The following is a 5,710-nucleotide window of genomic DNA, read 5'->3' as shown; positions in this document are numbered from 1 at the left end:
CGATCTTACAACCACCGGCCGTCAGCACATCCAACCCTATTAGACATGGGTCGTACAACTCTGCCACCCAAACCTGTATCTTGGTTTTCACAGTGCCCAATTTAAACGACACGAAACCACGTCCTATGATAGGGGCCGTTGCCCCGGTAGCTAGCTGCAAACTATGGTTTTGCAGACGGTGGATCTCATCCCAACCGTCTACACTCGAATCAAGGACCACAGGGCTGATGATCGTGGCGCTTGCTCCTGTGTCCACCACGGCGTCTACCCCTACGCCGGCAATCTTGCACCGAATTGTTAAGCTACCTTTGCCAATTTGGCCACAACTGATGACCTGTCGCAGTTCTGAGGGCTCTTCTCCGTCTGAGTCTGCCGAACACGGCCCTACATGTTCGGCACTTCTTAGTTTCCCGGGGACTGGTGGGGGGTGATGGTTGGGCCTGGCTATCCCTATTGACCCGGGGCGGAGTTGGTGGTCTAGGGGGCCGTGGCTCTTCTCTTCGCGGGGGCCTTTCCCTGCGCGGGCGTTGCACCTCCGCTGCAGGTGGTCCCCTGCGCCACAATTATAACACCTCTTCTGGTAAGGTGTTTGCCTCCAGTACGCCGAATTATACCCCTCCATTCCGAATTGGGGTACCCCCGATGGCCCATCTCCCGCCCTTCCCGGGCCCGACCGCCTCTCCACAGGTCTCCCGAACCGGCGGTCGAACATGCCCTGCACCATCCTTTCCATTCGCGCTTGGTCGCCCAGGGTTGCCCCGGCTCCCAGCGCACTGTCGTGCACGGGGTCCACCTGTCGGACTGCCACCGCGTGGCGCCCAGCCCCTCCCAATGGCGTTCTGGCTGCCTCCCAGCAGGCAGCAGTATCAGCCGCCTTCTGGAGGTTGTCCGGGCGCCATACGGTGAGCAATGCTCCGACATCGGTGTCCCCTATTGCTCGAAGGAAATGGTCCAGGGCAATCTCCTCCCGGTACTCCGGTGGCATGTTGGTGTGCGCGATCCCCACCAAGCGGCGAATGTCATGTGCCAATTCTCCCAGCGATTCCTGGGGACGTCGTTTGCGCCCGTTGAGCTGAGCTTTAACAAGCTCGCTCTGCTGGTCCATGCCAAATCGGTTTTTTAGGGCCGAATGGAGATCCTCCAGGGTCGCCCCCTCACTGGGTACCGTGGTCAGGACTTCCAAAGCCACGCCACGCAGGGCCGCTGTGAGTTGTGCCACACCCTGCACCTCGTTCCAGCCATTGCCTCTGGCAACACACTGGAACTGGGCCATATATGCCCTCAAGTCCGTCTTGCCATCGTACGGGGGTAGCGGCACCCTCGGTTCTTTCGAGGTCTCCTCCCGTTCCCTAGGGACTCCGGGAGGAGTGTACCTCCCCAGTGCCAACGGTGCCTCACTCCCGCAGGGTCCGAGCCATTTGCCCGGGGGCTCCACCACCCTTGTCTGCGTCAGTCCGTGCCCCGCGTCGTCCCGCTTACTCTCCCAAGCCATTGGACTCGCACTCTGCACACCCCCTGGAACAGTCATTCTGGGTACCCCCATTAGGCCAAAAGACCCCGCGGTCTCTACCCTCCCCAAGCTTGGCATGCTCACCCCCGCATCGGGCAAGCCTCCTCCTCCGCCTTGTGACACCGGCCCCATCTGGGCACGATCCGCCTCGAGGGAGTATATCCTCTCCTCCTGTTCCCGAAGGAGGCCACCCTGCTTCTCACACCGGGCCTCCACCCTATCCGTCAGTCTCTTCTCCATTTCCTCCATTTTCCCCTTTATTACCCCATTTATTTCCTCCCCTATCGTTCCTAACGACAGTTCCCCGACTTTTTCTCTTATTTGCTCCACCTCCCCTTGTACCTGTGTCACCATCTTATTTGTCTTGGATATTTCCTCCCTCGTTGTCCTAAACTGCTCTTCTGTCTCGCCCCGGTTTTTTCCTATCTGTTCCCCCAGTTCCTCTGTCTTTTCTCCGGCTTTCCGCTCCATTTCATTAATTACCTCCTCATGTCTCTTTCTACATTCCTCCGTCACCTTTTTTAATCCTTTCTGTGTCTCCGCTTTTACCTCCTTTCGCAGGTTTTCAACTTTGTCTGTCATTTCCCGATGTCTTTTCTCACAGTCCTCCTTCACGGCTCCCAATCCCTCCTTTATTTTCCCTTGTTCTCTTTTTAATTCCTCTATCGCCGTCGTGTTCCTCCCTATTTCCTCCTTTATTTGGTCTTGTCCCTGTTTTACTTCTCCCAATCCTTTTCCTACTTTGTCTATTTTTCCCACCACCGTCTTTATTTCGTTTACCCTCTCTTGTTTACTTTCTTCCATTGCGACTCCCACTCCTTTTACTTTCTCTTTTAACCCGGTCACCTCCGCTTGTATCGTGTCGACTTCCTTTTTCATTTCGTTTTTTAGTTCTTCCAAGCTTCCTTTTAGGCTCATTCCCATGTTCTGCGTCTCACCCCGCAGCTCTTTCATTTGTTCCCTCATTTGCTGTGTATTCGCATCCATCGTCGTTTTCACTTCATTTGTATTTGTATCCATCTTTTCGTTCATTTGTTGTGTATTCGCATCCATCTTTTGTGTATTCGCATCCATCTTTTCGTTCATTTGTTGTGTATTCGCATCCATCTTTTCGTTCATGCCTTTCATTTCGTTTGTATTTGCATCCATCCTTGCTGTCATTGCCGCCAGCATGGCGCATAGCTGGGCCATGTCGGATGCACTCAGCTGAGCCGTTTCGGCAAGGGTTGGGGAAGGGTTTTGGTGGAGAGGGGGGGGGGGAGGTGTCATACACCGCGGCCGCTGCCGCACCCATTTCGGGCTCTGGGTTCAGTTGGGCGAGTTCATGTTCCTGCACGGGCATTCCATCCTGGGCCATGGATCCTACACATTCTACATCCATTTCTAATACCCCCGGCTCCCGCTCGCCTTGAGACGCCATCTTGCTTCTCTTAAAGGGTTAATTTCGCTCGCTCGTAATTTGGAGGGAATCGGGGGTCGCTTCTCTCACCCCTGGACCGATTCCCGTGAATTTTAGCCGGAGACAGGAGAGCCCGTTTTCCTGTTCTCCGATACCAGTGCCGCGAGGAGGGCGATGAATTTGTATCCCACTCCTGACACCAGTGTAACGGATTCGCGCCCGCCGGCGTGCTGACGGCCACGTAACTCGAATCGCGGCACGTCGCCCACCGGACGGACAATCCAGTCGTGACCCTCTCGGACTAACGCCGGGAACCAGTCACGGGTGGACCTTTCGGTCTCACCGCGATCGAGCCAATCAGCCCCCGCGTGGGATAGGGTTGCTCGCCAAATTCGACCTACCTAAGTACCCACGCGGAGGGTAGACCGGGCGATCGCACCTCGCCGCAGGTCGACTTCGGACACGGGCCACTTAAGCGACCCGTTCCGTACTATCGGGATAACCGAGCGGTGTTATCGTCGGCCTCGACGGTTCAATTAATTATCGGGCGTATTCAGCCCACTACCAACCCTTTACGTGAAGCAAGATGAGGATTCAATGAAAGAAATGACGAAGCGAAGCGGGAAACAGTTCAACACAAAGCACATTTATTCGCGAATAACGGAAAGCACACATATTCAATTCCACCAAAAGCACATAGAAAAGAAAAACACAATGCAATTTACCGTATTTTCACGACCAAAAGGCGCACCGTGCCAAAAGGCGCAGTCTCAGTTGTGTGTGCCGTTCCTGTATTTGACACACACATAAGGCGCTCCTCACGATAGGGCGCGGGTTTTTTTTTTTTTTTTTTTTTTTTTTTTTTTTTTTTTGTATACCTTGGTCGAGGCTCGTATGAGAGCTAACACACAACTCACAGCAAGGAGGCATGAGACAAGAGGGGCGGGAGTGGAAGGGACAAAACAGTGGGGAACAGACACATTAGGTGAACTGTGGAAGGGAGTGGGATGGGGATGGGACGCGGAACATGGCGAGGGGAAGATGGACATTAAAGGGACTTTCAGGAAGGAAAGCAGGAGAATTGAAGGAAGTGGGCTTGGGTGGATTATCGGGGTAGAAAAGATCGAGGATTTGGATGGGGAAGATAAGAGGTGGTGGTGAACAGCTGTTTTGAAAGCCTGAAGGGAAGAATGGGAAAGAATAGAGTGAGGAAGTTTATTCCAAAGGCGGGAAAAAAGAGGAATGAAAGAGTGAAGATGAGCAGTGATTCGTGATTTTGGTAGTTTTACCAGAAGGGGGTTGTTGGCGGACCTTGAGCGCCCTGTGGAAATGTGGTTGGGACAAATCGCAGAGAGAGCAGGGGGGGGGCAAGGGTGGAGAGGAGTCGGTAGAAGACAGAAAGACCACCGACCAACCTGCGGTGATTGAGTGAGAGGCCCAAAGACTCAGCTTCATTGCGGGAGATGCCAATGATCTTAAAAGCCCTGGTTTCGACAGCGTGAAGTCGAGAAAGGTGGGAGGCAGGAGCACCAGCCCAGAGGGAGAGCAGTACTCCATCAGGCTACGGACAAAAGCTTTGTAAGTGGTCAGGAGCTCAAGAGGGCCGAGGAAGGACTTTGCACGACGGAGGATTCCCAGTCGGCGACTGGCTTTTGAGGCAAGGTTGGAAATGTGACTTTCCCAGGAAAGGTCATGGCAGATAGTGAGACCCAGAAGCTTGAAAGAAAAGACTTCTTCCAGAGGATTGTTGAGAAAGTGGATGGGGGGGTTTTGTAAACGGTCCTTTCGAAGAGACATAGTGAGAGTGTGAGATTTGTCTGGATTGAAAGACATGTTCCACGTGTTGGACCAGTTTGTGATTTTATCCAGATCTGCAGTGAGGAAGAAGCTGCTGCTTGCCGGTCTGAGGGATGACAGATGGTACGGCAGAGGGTTGAGTCATCGGCAAAGAGAAATAGAGGATTTTCCAGAGAGTCCGAGAGATCATTGATGAAAACCAGAAAAGAACAGGGCCCAGAACGCTACCTTGAGGAACTCCAGCCTGCACAGGAAGAGGGGATGAAAGAACTCCATTTAGGGCCACACGTTGACTGCGACAGGAGAGGAAGTCTGCGAGCCATGAGTGGAGATGGCCTTGAATACCATGGGCAGAGAGTTTGGTGAGTAGGGCAGGGTGCCAGTAGGGCAGGTTTTATATGAATATCCTCTACTACGTACGTCCGCCGTACAACAACACACTCACACAAGCACACAAGTGTGCGTATTTAAAAATAGATCGGGAGCAAAATTGAGTTTGGTTGTGCTTTATTAAAGTATTAGTTACAAAAAATACTAAAACAATCAAATACCGGTAATAGTCTTTAATCAAATCCATCGAAATCCTCATCCTCTGTTTCGGAATCGAACTGCGCTAAACCCAACCTAGCAGGTCCACCTTTCCTCGCCGTCAGAGTCACTTTCTGCACCGTGCGGCTCCTCCGAAATGATGCCGGCTTTAGCGAAAGCTCGGACAACAGTGCCAGCAGACACGTTAGCCCAGGCATCAACAATCCAGTGGCAAACTGTGGCGTAACTCGCCCGGCACTGCCTTCCACCCTTTGTGAAGCTGTGCTCTCCTTCGGTCATCCACCGCTCCCACGCCGCTCGCAGCCTCACTTTGAACGGTCGGTTCACGCCGATGGCTCGGCTGGATCCGTTTGTCGCAGATGTGCTTGCTGCAGTAGGAGCGGAAGTTTTCCATCATTTCTTGATAATCCGCCGGACGTTGCTGCGCTATCGTAGTCCTGGTCCGGATGGAAAAA

This window comes from Eptatretus burgeri, chromosome 9 (assembly GCF_056783735.1).
Source record: "Eptatretus burgeri isolate ZD-2024b chromosome 9, Ebu_testis_v1, whole genome shotgun sequence".
Lineage (NCBI taxonomy): Eukaryota > Metazoa > Chordata > Myxini > Myxiniformes > Myxinidae > Eptatretus > Eptatretus burgeri.
The sequence above is the reverse complement of the archived record's forward strand: the minus strand, read 5'-3'. Positions refer to the sequence as shown.